General features: G+C 43.5%; 1 protein-coding gene across 1 annotated transcript in view; it reads right to left on the bottom strand.

Annotated features, from left to right (window-relative positions):
- Positions 1–16,287, bottom strand: part of LMNB2 (lamin B2) — an 83,754-nt gene that overhangs the window by 32,361 nt on the left and 35,106 nt on the right. The window lies entirely within an intron of this gene.

The following is a 16,287-nucleotide window of genomic DNA, read 5'->3' as shown; positions in this document are numbered from 1 at the left end:
AGTAACTATCAGCAACTGGATTGTCAACCCCTGCCCCTTCTCTCAGTACAAAGTGCTTCATATGAGATACCAGTTACTCTCACTGTAAAACTGCATTACAGAAACTCCTTCCTTCAATAGTGACCCATAACAGAGGAGTTCTTTTCCCCAAGTCTCGTTCCCTTCTGAGATCAGAAAGGTCTGTTTCTTACTACAACTGTTGTATAGAATCTAGCATTTGCTCAATGAGTAGTGCCTACATTTAGGATTTAGATATACAGTGGCTGATGAGAGAAAACCAACTGATGTATATTTATTAGCATTTGCAAAAAAGTGAAAGGAAATTAAGTTTTTTTCCTACCTTCGGGGGTAAGTTTGTTTGGGGGTGGGGGAGGAAAGGATGGACAAACACAAAGCCGATCCCTACCAGTATGGATATTGGAAGGATCTCTATATTCAATAATCAACTCCTACTAGATGTCATCTTTAATTTGTGAAGTGTGAATGAGACAAAACACTTGTGCTAGTGGAACAGAGTAGTGCACTGGCCTGTATCACAATTTTCAGGTGTAGGTAAGGTTTTAAAATAACCTATACGTTCACATGCAGACTAGCTCACTAATCAAGCTGGCCCTCACTTACACAGACACTTCCATGCATATACAGGTCTGTGGGGGAAGCTTCACATTTAAAGTGAGTTGTGCATGAAAGCAGGAGCTGGAAACAGCATGAAAGAGAGAGCAGGTCCACCTGAAGCTTACTCCCTGTAAGGCTGGTATGCTCCATGGCCTGAGAGGCTGTCAAACAGTTCTGCTCAGAGCATGGAACAGAAAAGCAGGAGGCAGAGAGTCAGACAGGAGCAGATGACAAACCTGCAGGATTCTGATGACCATCCTTTTTATTTTCTGGAGCCCTGGCTCAGAAGAACAGGCATCTCTCTAAGATTCTACCTTGTACTACCGTAGCACACAAGCCCTAAGCTTGATCTCCTTGGATGGGTCTTAAATTACCCCTTACACCAAGAAGCATAGGGCCAAATTTTCAAAGGTATTCTGTTGCCTAAAGGTGCAGACAGATGCCTAATTGAATTTTCAAAAGCACTGAAGTAGGCCTACACTATTTCAATGCTTTTGAAAATTCCACCAGGCACCTATTTGCCCTTTTAGACACCAAAATACCTTTGAAAATCTGGCCCAGAGTCTCCTTCTGGCTCTGTTTTCTCTGTGATGATTTTTCTATAAATTTTTGCCCAACTTATTCAGAAGGGATGCAACCAGATTGCATGCATCTCCTTCCCAACTAACTTGCACCAGAAGTTAATTTTATCCAGGTCTAAAAATGAGTTTGTCTCTCTCCCCAGCAGCAGAACAGCACAAAGGAAAACCCCGCTCCAGGGGCATCAGGCTCCATTCAACCTTACCCCTTCCGACACAGTTATCTGAGCTCAAAGAAAAAAGAAAAGAAAAAAATCCTCACTTGATCTACCCAGAGACTTAGCCAGCTGAAGCAAAGAAGCATCTGCATGAGGGACCACCAGACACCGATGGCCCTCTGGGCCCCAATGGTGGGTGGGTGGGGGTTTGTGCGTGTGTCCCCAAAGTAAAAACTTTAGACACACACCCAGTGCTAACTGTTCCAACCCCTTCCTTCCAGTCTCTGACTTCTATCCTTCACCCACACACCTGCCTCCAACACCTCTCCTTTGGTTGTTTAAAATTTTGTGGATAGGTTTTCATGGGGAGGGGATAAAACAACAGAAGAAACGGAATGAACAAGATAGTCATAGGCTAACACATTGTTCCCTCTACTTTGTCTCTCATCCCATCCCCTCCCTCATCTATTCAGACTGTAAACTCTTTGGGGCAGGAGCTGTCTCTTATCCTGTTTGCGCACAGTGCCCAACCGAACAAGACTCCAATCTGGGCTGGGTGCTGTAGTTATCTTAATAGAAAAACAATACCATGACAGGCTATAAGGAAGTCAAGTCACCAGGCCTTCCTCCCTGCCTAAATTACAGCCAGGCTGTCTGACCACACCCTCCATTTGCAGCAAGGAACCCTAATCACTTCCTGTGTGCCAACATCAGAGGCTGGAAAAATGCTAAGGACAGAGGGGAGGATAGTATGTATTTACTGTTATGTGTCTATTAAAGGTAGGTTTTTTTTTTTAAATAATTTAATAGGAAAAATCCTCCTCCTGTTTCAATTTTAAAGAAAGATTTACTACGATAAGGTTAATTTCCTATATGTAGTGTTACAACTACCACTAAGAGCATCTGAAAATATATACATCAAATTCACCAGTTATTTTCTATAGTGATAGTTTTTGTAAGGACCCACATGCACTCTACAAAGCTTATTTTTCTTGACTACTATAAAGGTGCTTCTGTTCATAAGAAAAAGAATCTGAAGTTAGCAGATAGATTTCTGAAGACAGATGGGCTGCTAACACACACACACACACACACACACAGGCTTAGTTTCCCAGCATTTCTGTAAGTAGCAGCATAACTTTCATTCACCGGGGACTGATTCCCTCTTCCTCGATACTCTCATTTTTTTGACTTTGTCAAGATTTCTGTAGTACTTGTTTAGAAGCAAACAATAGAATTAAGTAGATGCCATACTCTCATTATGAAGGCACATGGTAGCAACCTCACAGGTATGACAGCATAGTAAAATGGGCTGAGAATGAGTTATAAAGTCCTCTTCTGCTTCTGAAAGTAGGTGGTCAGTATTAAGTTTCAAACTGGGTTAGTTTTCCTATCCTTTGTTTTTTCTGTATAGTTTGCCTAATTTCTTCATTAATTTTTAATAGGCAGCTCTACATCCTGGGACTCTGGATGAAAATTGCCTTGGAGTCCATTTTTTCATGATTAAACGATCTCTGAAGAAACACTATCTATACAACTTTGGTGGTGCAATGAGTAGCTTTAAAAAAAAAAAAGGTGTTGGATTTAGGATATTAGCCACTATTCATATAAGAGGATAATTGTTTTCAAACCTGACTGGACTGGGGTGGGAGGTACAGTTTTCTGGTTGATTACATCCTTCAATGAAGGGTTCATGTACAGCTGCTGGAAGATGAAATAAAATCAAAGTGCCACCAGCTAATCTTTGATTAAGATTTATCTGGCAAATTAGTGGAGATAAATTGCTATAAGGCCACTGAGTCAGCAATTTAAATTTAAAGGATGAAACTTACTAGCTTCCTTTGCTTAAAATGTTCACTTTGGTAGAAAAATTATACTACTTCCTCTAAGTCTCTGGTACCCCATGCATTTCCTGAATACTTTATTTCATTTTGGGGAAGTTATACAGGAGGTCAGACTAGATGATCACAATGGTCCCTTGGGGCTTTGGAATCTATTAATCTGATGGGGTAGAGGCTAAAGGTGTTTCACTTTGAAAAAAGTGTGTTCTTAACTCAAGTTAACTGGGATTTTAACTCAAGTTAGCTAAGACAAGCAGTCTGTAGCTTTCACGTGTGTTAGCAGACCAAGTTAAAGACCAGAGGGAAGCCTACGGTTACCCTGGGTTGACCGGCTAATTCATGTGAAAACTAAACTGACTTGTCTTTGTTGAGTCTGAACTTTTGATGAGCTTAAACTTAACCCAGACTTGATGTCTCGGTCTGAACTTTTAATCAAAGCTCTGACCTGCGAACTACTCATGACACCCCCCCTCCCCTTAAGTAGCCATCTCCCCTTTTCTCTTTTTGAATTTACATTTTAACCTGTTTTATCCTGTAGAATCTTGTTTGATTATGCATGACCATTATGATCTGTTAATCACTTTGTTTACTTCTGTGTATAAATATTGATGCTCACCCCTAATAAACTTGCCACACTTACTCTGAAGCCTTTCAAGCTAAGGATAGTGTGAGCCCGTTGATCAACGAATTGGTGTCTGGTCTCTGACAGATTGTGAGCCCCATACCAACTCCGCACGAACTCGGGTGCTAGAGAGGTGAGTAAGGACTTGCTTTTTTACCTAACAATTTGGGGGCTCGTCCGGGATTTCCTTCTGGTGCGGTGCCTCTGTCCAGTGGTCAGACCACTCATATACGAATTGGCAGGCGCCACGGGAGATTTCTCCCAGCCAATTCAATATTGAGGGGTCGTGTACTGGACAGCAGGGTAAACGCCAGTTGGAGGGCTCCTGTCAGACACCATGGGTCAAGGGACTAGCGTGCCTCTTGAGAGTCCGTTGGGGATTGTAAATAAGTTATGGAACGAAGGGAAACTCCCAGTACAGACAGGAATGTCTAGGAGGAAGTTGTACACACTGTGTGTAAGGAATTGGACTGGGTATACCGCGGTATTGGCCAACCTGGAGATGAGGTGGCCTTCGTATGGCTCTTTCGAACAGGCTGCCTTAAGAGGAGTAAGGAGCCAGATCGAAAAAGACCATCCGGGACAGTTATGTTACTGCTTTTGTTGGGTCACAGCAGCAGAGCTGTGGAAATCTTTAAAAATTATGGCAGTCAGGTATTCTCCCGAGAGTGAACCCCCTCCATGTTATTTCGATGAAGGGTGTAAACCACGGCGTGTTTTGACTCGTCAGTTGGTACCCACTGCACCTGCCCCTATTCCTCCGCAGGGGGACTCTCTCCAGGGCGCAGAGGGGAATCTGCAGGACTCCAGATTGGAATCTCTGCAGAGGGATAAGGGGGAAATGGAAGGGCACACCTCAGGAGGAGTAATTACTAGGCAAAAGATCAAGCAGATGCAGCAGGTTGCATACCCCTCCCCTGGGGACGCCCAGACAGTCCGGTCGCATCCGCAGATACTTACACCAGGGACGAATACACCCCTGCACCACCAGCTCAGCCCGTTCCCCAGGCCTGGATCAACTACGGGCAACAGCAAACTCAGCCTCCTCAATGACGGTACCCCGGGGGCGAAGGCAAACAATGTGATGGTCTTATTTCCTTAATGTCTTTAGCCGGCTCCTTCCTCACTTTCTCCCCTCCCAGCAAAGAGCCTCGTCTAACCCTTTCAGTCCAGGGACTGCCTGTCTCCTTCCTCATTGATACTGGAGCTACTTTCTCTCTTTTAAATCATGCCCCCTCTCCCTGGCTATCCTCTGAGGTTAAAACTGCAACTGGGGTGGAGGGCAACCCACAGTCTCTGGGACTCACTTTGCCTCTAAATGTTATTTATGCTGATAAATGTTTTTCTCACCGTTTTCTTTTTTCCCCAGCTTGTCCGATCCCTTTGATGGGCCGGGATTTACTCTGTAAGCTTGAGGCTACTTTAACCTGCACTCCTGAAGGGGTAGGATTATTGAGGACAGTGTTAGGAGATTCGGCCCCAACTCAGGGTAATTGGGGAATCCCCCCCCCCCCCTCTCTCCCCTGACCTCACTGACTTGCCTTTAACCCTCTGGGGAATTTCTGACACTGATGTTGGCCTGCTCCTTTCAGCAGAGCCAGTAAGGATTCAAGTGAAGCCATCCTTAACCCCCCCGTCAGTCCCTCAATACCCCCTGTCGCTGGACGCCCGGGAGGGCATCCGCCCCATTATCGAGGGATTCATTGCACAAAAGCTAGTCCGCCCTCAGCGCACCCCCTGTAATACCCCTATACTGCCTGTCAAAAAGCCTCCTAAAAAGGACGGAGACCCTATTCGTTGGCGCTTTGTACAGGATCTACGGGTTGTTAATCAGTATGTGATCCCTCTTCATGCAATAGTTCCTGATCCAGCTACTATCATCAGCCAAATCCCCTGGGATGCTGAGTGGTTCACTGTTATTGACTTAAAATCAGCCTTTTTCAGCATTCCTGTGCACCCAGACTCTCAGTATCTCTTTGGTTTCACCTGGGAGGGACAAAGTTATGTCTGGCAACGACTTCCTCAAGGCTACAGAGACAGCCCCACGATTTTCAGCCAATGCCTCCGCCACGACTTGGAAGGCTTCACCAGTCCGCAGGGATCCACGTTAGTCCTATACGTAGATGACATCCTATTAGGTAACCGCGAAGAAGCTGCCCTCCGCATCGATGGTAAGGCAATTTTATTATACCTACACACCAGAGGCCACAAGGTAGACCCTAACAAGATTCAGTGGGTCTCACAGAAGGTCCGATATCTGGGCTTCCTGTTAACCCCAGAGGGGAGACAAATGGACCCAGTCCGCATAAAGATTATCCAAAACTGCCCTCTGCCAAACACCAAGAAACAACTTCGAGGTTTCTTAGGATTAATTGGCGTCTGTCGCCCCTGGTTGCCGTCCTGCGGGGAGTTAAGCAAACCGCTCCACCGACTCACTGCTAACCTTGCTCCTGACCCTTTGCAGTGATCCCCGGACACAATCCAAGCCTTTCAGTTACTCAAGGACAGCTGCCGGTAAACCCATTCAGCACCTCCCCCTCATCCACAAGCTTTTGGACGCCCTCTAAGAACCCTCGGTCCTGGCTGTAGTTCACTGCCGGGCCCATACTAAAGATGATAGCCCCGTCACCCGTGGGAATGCCCTGGCTGACGCCTCCGCCAAGACGGCTGCCGTCTTACCCTTAGCCATGCCCATGTTGGCTATTGCAGCCTCCTCCTTTACTCCACCGTACCCCGTACCAGTACCCGCTGCTGAACTACAGTCGTGGGAGAGCCTCGGAGCCACTCTGGTCAAAGGGACCTGGCTTATGCCGGATGGCCGAGCCTGCCTCCCTCGCTCCACATACCCTGTGGCAGTTCGCTGGCACCATGATAAGGGGGGTCACTACGGCACGCACGCCCTTGTGGACACCATCGCTCGCTTTTGGTATGCTCCAGGCATTCAACCCTACTGCCTGTCAATAGTGAAAGCATGCAGCACATGTCAGCGTAATGGACCTGCTCCGCCTCTTAACAAAATTAAGGGTGGAAGACCTCCGCCTGCTGCTCCATTTCAACATCTTCAAATTGACTTTGCAGATATGCCAAAGGCTTTTGGGAAAAAGCACCTCCTTGTTTTGGTTTGCCCTCTGACTTCCTGGGTCGAAGCTTTTCCTACTGCTAATTGTACTGCTGCCACAGTGGCGAAGATTCTCCTTAGAGACATTGTACCCCGTTTTGGCATCCCTCTCGTGCTTGACTCAGATCGCGGACCTCACTTTACTGGTCATGTCCTTGGCCGTTTAGAACAAGGACTGGACATTTCACACTCCTTTCATACACCCTACCACCCCCAGTCTAGCGGGAAAGTTGAGTGTATGAATAGGGAGCTTAAGTTTACATTGGCTAAATACTGTCAGGAAACAGGGTTAAAGTGGCCTCAGGTACTTCCCTTGGTCCTGTTTCACCTTCGTACTCGCCCAACCCATGTATTGGGATTATCCCCCTTTGAACTGCTCTATGGACACCCCCCTTTCAAAGGCGGGGCGCTATCACGTGCTGATGTTTCACTATTGGGAGGGGATCATATGACCGCGTGCCAGTTTCTCTCCCTACAGGCTCGCCTCCGTACCCTTTGGAAAGCCTCGCAGTTTTCCCAGACCGTGCCGCTGGAAGAACAGATCCACCCGTTCCAACCAGGGGACTTCGTCTGGGCCAAAAAGTTCGTTCGTGGCGACACCCTCCAGCCGAGGTTTACTGGACCCCACCAGGTTCTTTTAACAACCCAGACTGCAGTGTTCCTGGAAGGACGCAAATCCTGGATCCACCACTCCCACGTCAAGCCAGCCGTAGTGGACCACAGTGACGGACCAGCAGCTCTTGCCACCACTGAGGACACTGCCTCCGACCAGTGGACCAGCTTACCTCTTTCAGACATCAGACTTAAATTGACTCGGAAAAAATGAGAGGACCTTTTATTCTGACAACTGTATGTTTTTTATTATGCCTTTTTAGTTTATTTTCTGCTTATGAAAATAATGCTTTTATTAGATATTCCCACGAGGTTAAAACTCGTATTTTAGGAAATAGAAGTAATTGCTGGGTATGTACTCAATTTCCAGTAAATGCAGAACAGGGCCTCCCCTTCACACCCATTCCCCTGACCACTGCTAATATGACTTGGATGCCACCGGCTAGAGTAAAAGATCCAGTCCAACACAATCTTACATGGGACAAAACAGGAGTGCCAATTAACCGATATCTCAGGGTAACCAATCAGACAGGATCACTGTGTTTTGTTAAAGAAAAGGGGTCAACTTTTGTGGGAACAAGTAAATGCAACATGTATTTTAATGGCACCGCCTTTAGTAAAAATCTTGGCTTCAAGCCTTGCACATCCCACTTATCCCATATGTGGATCCCTCACCCCGATCCAACTTTTTAATGGGTGGGCAGGCCTTCAGAGTCAGCTTTTAAGAAGCCCTGCTCAGATCACGAGGGTGTCCAACTAATTGCTAAGGGACATACGATTGCCTTCTACAACTGCTCAAGCAGTACTACACTGCCCTTTGAAAACACCACTACTAAATTGTGCCTCTGCAGTTCGCACAACGACCCCTCTGCGTTACCAGAGGAACAGTGGTCAACGGGCGGTGGGTTACCTCCTACTTTGAGAAATGGAATACCCGAAACGCATTGTATGGAACATACTGGGTGTGCGGGCCCAAAGCTTATTACTTTCTCTCCCCTGATTGGGCAGGGTCATGTTATTTAGCGTGGCTAACACCGCCTTCTCGCATCTCCCTCACTCCCCCTCATTTTCCCCACGTTCGTAACATCCATGAAACCTTCAGAGATATTAATATCCATGATGGTTTGTCGTGGCAGCGGTGGGCTGGTCTCATTAGCTTGAGGGGTGGTGTCATCCGTCTACAGGGACTACTAGAATCTTTAACCAATGAAACTGCGACCCTATTTGAGAATCAGGCCGGGGAAATGTCCCAGCTGCGCCAGTTAGCTTTGCAAAACCGAATGGCTTTAGACATAATGTTAGCAGCCCAGGGAGGAACTTGCGCCCTCATAAATGAAGAATGCTGTGTTTTTGTAAATGACACCTACTCTGACACTTTTCAACGTACCAAACATCTAAGGGAAATAGCTAAGAACTACTCCTCTGGCCAGCCACCTTATGATTGGTGGGGAGCCTTATGGAATTGGCTGCCTGGATTTGGGTGGGTTAAAAAACTCTTGGTGGGTATTGTTGGGGCCATAGTAATCCTTATAATACTGTGTTGCTGTATTCAGTGTGTCCCCTCCCTCATAAACTCATGTAGGTCAGTTTATTCTTTTCCTACTTCAGCCAAGGGCCTTACTCTCTTCGAGTTGGCCCAGGCTGAAATTGCCAAGCGGCCCTTGGCTCCTTAAAATGGGGTGTAGCTTTTGGTAAATAGTTATCCCAAAGCTACAAATGGAGGAATGTTGAGTCTGAACTTTTGATGAGCTTAAACTTAACCCAGACTTGATGTCTCGGTCTGAACTTTTAATCAAAGCTCTGACCTGCGAACTACTCATGACACCCCCCCTCCCCTTAAGTAGCCATCTCCCCTTATCTCTTTTTGAATTTACATTTTAACCTGTTTTATCCTGTAGAATCTTGTTTGATTATGCATGACCATTATGATCTGTTAATCACTTTGTTTACTTCTATGTATAAATATTGATGCTCACCCCTAATAAACTTGCCACACTTACTCTGAAGCCTTTCAAGCTAAGGATAGCGTGAGCCCGTTGATCAACGAATTGGTGTCTGGTCTCTGACAGATTGTGAGCCCCATACCAACTCCGCACGAACGCGGGTGCTGGAGAGGTGAGTAAGGACTTGCTTTTTTACCTAACATCTTCACTAAGATTTTACCTCATGTTAGCTAACTCGAGTTAACTCCCCTCTTTTTTACCTAGTGAAAACAAAGCCATAGGGCGAGATCTGCTAAAACATTTAACTGACTTAGGGGCACAAGATGAACTGACTTTCAATGAAGAACAGGAGTACTTGTGGCACCTTAGAGACTAACAAATTTATTAGAGCATAAGCTTTTGTGGACTACAGCCCACTTCTTCGGATGCATATAGAATGGAACATATAATGAGGAGATATATATACACACATACAGAGAGCATAAACAGGTGGGAGTTGTCTTACTAACTCTGAGAGGCCAATTAATTGAGAAAAAAAAAAAAAAAAACTTTTGAAGTGATAATCAAGCTAGCCGAGTACAGACAGTGTGATAAGAAGTGTGAGAGTACTTACAAGTACTGAGCCATTACAAACGTTGACTATCTCCCCTTGTAAGTACTCTCACACTTCTTATCACACTGTCTGTACTCGGCTAGCTTGATTATCACTTCAAAAGTTTTTTTTTTTTTTTTTCTCTTAATTAATTGGCCTCTCAGAGTTAGTAAGACAACTCCCACCTGTTTATGCTCTCTGTATGTGTGTATATATATCTCCTCATTATATGTTCCATTCTATATGCATCCGAAGAAGTGGGCTGTAGTCCACGAAAGCTTATGCTCTAATAAATTTGTTAGTCTCTAAGGTGCCACAAGTACTCCTGTTCTTCTTTTTGCGGATACAGACTAACACGGCTGTTACTCTGAAACTTGACTTTCAATGGCGCTTGTGCTCTCAAGTCTCAAACACTTTTTAAATGCCCACCCTAAAGCACTATTGATCAGGCCTCTTTCAAATTAAAGATGGGAATACTTACTTCTGCCCTTCTATTTCTGCCAGTTCCACTTTTGCATGCATGCACACACATGCCTGATTTGCACACCATTATCAGGGAAGTAGGGGACTAAAACATCCTCAGATTAAGCCTGTTTAGCAACAATATTAAATACCAGACTCAACAGGGTCCCTCAAACTTCTCATCACAAACAAACCATTCATTGCATCAATTGTTGACAATGTTTTTTTCATAATTCAGTTGCCTTAAGTAGAAACCTGCAGCTGAAATAGGATAATGGACTGCCACTCAGTACAGCTACTTTTTAAAGTCTCCAGCATATAACAAGTTACTTGACTCAAGAGGGAGGACATCAAATTTGGAGCATGGCCAAAAGTTATAAAACCAGATTTAAAGCCTTTTCAGCAGTGATGTATTCAGGGCCGGGACAACCCATTAGGCGACCTAGGCGGTTGCCTAGGGCGCTAACATTTGGGGGTCCGGATCTTCGGCCGCCCCGGTTGGCAGCAGTATTTCAGGGGTGGGACCTTCCGCCACCTAGGGCGGCAAAAAAGCTGGCAGTGCTCCTGGATGTATTCTCCCCCCCACACACTTTTTATTTAAAAAAACAAAACAAAACAAAAAACACACACACACACACACACACACACACAGATGAACTAATTAAGGGACTCAGACCAAGACTGTCAAGTTTCATCCTGATATAAGTCTCCTTCTTTTAGGGAAATTATAAAAGTGTGACTATTTATACAACTGCCACATATGTAAATTAGCCTTCCTACAATGGTAACATATGCAGAGGAATCAAATTTTAGCAATTATTTAACATCAGTAATGTTGAACTAGCAGCAGAGTTTCAGATCAAACAGACGGATTTATTTGGAAAACCTATCCCTTTTGGCATCAACACCAAAGTGTTCCAGTCAGTGCAAAGTGAACTGTAAAGTATTTCAAATGTTTCATATCATTTTGCAGAAGTTAAAACAGAAAAATATGCTAAATATTTGGCATTTACTCACAATATGCAGTTTTAAATCACCCATTGAGAACCATTTGGTATGGGGTCAGAGGGATAGCTCAGTAGTTTGAGCATTGGCCTGCTAAACCCAGGGTTGTGAGCTCAATCCTTGAGGGGGCCACTTAGGGAACTGGGATAAAAATCTGGGGATTGGTCCTGCTTTGAGCAGGGGGTTGGACTAGATGACCTCTTGAGGTCCCTTCCAACCCTTATGTTCTATGATTATATGAGTGTGCTTGCCCATATTTACTAAAAGTACATACCAATTGGAAGTGAGAGATTACTAAAGCCGATTTGCTGTAAGTGCTTTCTCCACAGTAGCTCCCTAAACTAAATATATATAATAGGTATTGTTGAGTCTGAACTTTTGATGAGCTTAAACTTAACCCAGACTTGATATCTCTGTCTGAACTTTTAATCAAAGCTCTGACCTGCGAACTACTCATGACACCCCCCTCCCCTTAAGTAGCCATCTCCCCTTTTCTCTTTCTGAATTTACATTTTAACCTGTTTTATCCTGTAGAATCTTGATTGATTATGCATGACCATTATGATCTGTTAATCACTTTGTTTACTTCTGTGTATAAATATTGATGCTCACCCCTAATAAACTTGCCACACTTACTCTGAAGCTTTTCAAGCTAAGGATAGTGTGAGCCCGTTGATCAACGAATTGGTGTCTGGTCTCTGACAGATTGTGAGCCCCATACCAACTCCGCACGAACTCGGGTGCTGGAGAGGTGAGTAAGGACTTGCTTTTTACCTAACAGTATCACCTACATTCAGAGGTAATTTTAACATAGGCATGTAATATCTTGAACACCAAACTTGTTTCACATGCTGGACAGTGCTTCCAGAGTAAGGACCGGTCTTCAAAATAACTGCATAAACAGGATGGGGAAGGCAATATTAAATCATGTTGGGTTTTTTCCCTGTTTGGATTTAAAATGTATATGCATACACATTCCCTAAAAAAGGGTTTATATCATACTAGCCTTGCCTGTGTGGACAGAAAAATGTATTATAGCCATAACTGACCATAAACTTGAGCTTTATGTTAGACTTAAGTCAGAACTGTTTCTGTACAAACAACTTTCCCGTAATAAAGATTCATTTTTATTCAAATATTCTTTGGTACTGACTCACTCGTCACCTTGTTCAAAAAGCTTTACACTTCTGTGACTCAGTTTGCTCACCTGTAAAATGATGTACATAACTCTCGATGCTTTATTGCTTAGAAAGTGATTTGAGAGGCTCTGAAAAACTTCGTGCCAAGTATTAAAACACAAAACAGATACAACCCAGTTATAAATTCTAAATTCAAATTAACAAGAATTATAACATATTAACCGAATTCTATTAAGTAAAGTTATACTGCAAACAAGGAGTTAATTTGCATCAGTTTATAAGGAAGCAGGCTTAAGTTTTCAAGAGTAACTAGTAATATTGTGTGTGCAATTTGAAACTGTGAAGGTTTTTGATTTTCAATGATCATATATGCAGCACATGTGAACATTAGATCCCCTTTCAGGTATCTCAAGCTGGGAACCCCATATTCAAAATCAGTAGTTGGCTTTGAAAGTGCAGGCCAGTGTTACGAGAAAACCTTATCTGTAGTCGTTCTCAGAAAGCAAAAGTTTTAACTGACATTTACTCCTGAAATAAGGACACCCTTTTATAGATAAGGCCAGAAGGGACCACTGATCATCTAGTCTAGCCTCCTGTGTAATACAGGCCACAGAACTTCCCTGAATCAGTTCCCCGTGATGATCCAGCCCTCACTTTTGCCCCTTCTTTATTAACCCTTTGGAAAAACAGCTTAAATAAAAAGGGATCTTAGTGTTTTCCTGCAATTCAATCTCCTCAGGTCAACAGGAGACCCAGAACTGTTAAGGTGGAGAACACTTAAGGTGCCATATCAACATTTCTGGATTAGTTTCACAATCTGTGTCTGTCCTTTACCACTTCAGAAACCAGAAAATAGCAAGAGCTGGAAATGGATAAGCCAGAGAGATGAAGAGCAACATTAATTCCAAAAACAGGGATCTATTGTAAAATATGGAGAAAGTACTCTTACTCATGAGAGAAATTCATATAGGCATTCCTATTTCTAGCAGATAATTCACAGAAAGTGAATAAAAATATAAAATCCCTCTGGATTTCGTATTGCTTGATGCCAGAACTTGTGTGTGTAAAAAGCAGTGCCTATAAGTGGCATTCTTTGTAACTCTAAAGAAGTGTAGTATCTCCTAGCATAGAAACAGATCTCGTAATAAAGTGGAAGAGTTTAATTCCAAATAAGCAGTAAGCAACTATAGCAAACATCTGAGAAGCCACACAATCTTTACAAAAAGAACAGAGCAGGAGTACTTGTGGCACCTTAGAGACTAACAAAGGTATTTCAGCATAAGCTTTCGTGGGCTACAGCTCACTTCAGATGCATACAGTGAAACACACAGACAGAAGATATTTATACATACAGAGAACATGAAAAGGTGGAAGTACGCATACCAATTGTAAGAGGCCAATCAATTGGGATGAGCTATCAGTAGCAGCAGAAGAAAAAACTTTGAAGTGATAATCGAGATGACCCATAGAAGGTGTGAGAACTTAACATGGGGGGAAAAAAATTCAATTAGTGTAATGATCCAACCATTCCCAGTCTCTGTTTAGACCCAAGTTAATTGTGTCTAATTTGCATATTAATTCGAGTTCAGAGTCTCTCTTTGGAGTCTGTTTTTGAAGTTTTTTGTTGTAAAACTGACACCTTCAAGTCTGCCACTGAGTGATTAGAGAGGTTGAAGTGTTCTCCCACTGGTTTTTGAAGGTTATGATTCCTGATGTCAGATTTGTGTCCATTTATTCTTTTGCGTAGAGACTGTCCAGTCTGGCCAACGTACAGGAATCATAACATTCAAAAACCAGTTCAGTTTGAATAGAAGCCACCACATTTGGTTACACATTTATTCTACAAGTGTGGAGAAAGGATGACAAGTACAAATTCTCAGATTAAATTGTGTATGTGAGAGATCCATTCACATGTACAAATCCAATGCCTCATTTGCTTAAGGAGTTAGCAAAACTATATTCAGACCACACAGGTTTTTTTTAAAAACTCTTTTAGATGTTATAACTTGCATAACAGCATTCAAAGAAATCTCTTTATTTGAATGGAACAGAAACATCTCCCCGTTTCAAGTCAGACCTGCCTCTTCATCAGGAAATAGTAGCCTTCACAGAATGATTAAGTTTTGCTCAATTAAATACCATTTTTAAAAGCCAGTTCTATTTGATACACAACTAAATCAGAAATTCTGACACTGGATTTAAACAATTCTGTAAATGTATCAGGAATAACCTTTCCTGTAGTAACTGGATTTAAACTACAGAAATGTTATCCCCGGAACATTTACACAAAAGTTGGCTATGTACATGCTCTGGGGTCTGAACACTAGTGAAGAGGCTTTGATTCTTCATTCTATACTATTCAGCTTCTGGAATATAAATGTGAGCTACAGGATTCATAATAATTTCCTCAGTTATAGCTATGTTTCACACCAAAATTTACAAAAACCGATTTCACTTGTCATACTGACTCACACTATTGTGTAATATGAAACATTTAGCCACACGCATTCATTAACTGTTCAATAAGGAACAAGACAAGCATATGCAGGACTTGAAGTCTGCCAGGCACCTATCATCTAGATATTTATATCCCAGCCTCCCTCCTTTTCCTGACAGCTGCTGGTGGGCAAGTACCAGGGGGTTTCTCCTGGACCCTTTTGGTGGATGTTCTCCTCCCCACTTGAAAATCTTTCATATCTATTTTGAGGCTGAAGTAGAGGACTAAAACCCACCAGGAAGGCACAGGAGAAACCACCCCCAATTGCATAGTACAAGTCCTGCTCCTATGCAACCAGCTGTTTAGAAGCGAAGAGAACTGGGATTTATCAAGCTGCTGTTTCTGGACACATTTTAGGGGTTCTTTCCCATAGTCTAGTAGGTAGCTGAAAAATGTAAAGTTCAACCCCCTCTAGCTGCTTAAAAAGAATGAATTCCTGCCTCCCCCACACACACCTGCAGCAGTCAGGTCTGTTTGAAAGAAGGGAATATGAAGCAGGATCTGCTAGTCTACTCCTCCAGCAGTTTGTTTTGGGGTCGTTGTCGTCCTACGTCACTCCAGTATCTTCCTTTGCTGCTCCTTACTTTACCAAACAGCATCTTAATTAACTTGATATTCTCAGTTTTACTGCTGCCCACATGGTATTGAATACAAGCACTGAACCTGGTAAGTTCTGTAACCGCCACTCTACTGCTTCTTGAAGCAGGAACAAACCTGCGATTCCACAGAAGCAGTATAGCTTATGTAGATACCCAATACCTCAGTAGGCAAGGTCTTGTTTTCATCTCGGAGAAAGGTTTTTCAAGCCCTGGGTATACTAAACCAAATCCAGCCGCCTCCCCCGCGCACACACACTCCTATTAAACTTCAGAAATAAAACATATCTGGACACAGACAAAAAGACAAAAAACAACCTTTTTGTAACCATTGTTCTTCAAAATGTGTTGCACATGTCCATTCCAACGTACATGTGTGAGTGCCCTGAGCACAGTTGACAGACATTTCTCTCTCAGCAGTATCCATTGGGTCAGCTCTAACGCCCTCTGGTGTCGTGTGCTCATAGCACCAGTATAAACGGGCCTCGCCGAACTTACCCTCCTTCAGT

Source organism: Malaclemys terrapin, chromosome 24 (assembly GCF_027887155.1).
Source record: "Malaclemys terrapin pileata isolate rMalTer1 chromosome 24, rMalTer1.hap1, whole genome shotgun sequence".
Taxonomy (NCBI): domain Eukaryota; kingdom Metazoa; phylum Chordata; order Testudines; family Emydidae; genus Malaclemys; species Malaclemys terrapin.
Note: the sequence above shows the minus strand (reverse complement) of the source record. Positions and strands in the feature narration are given on the sequence as shown.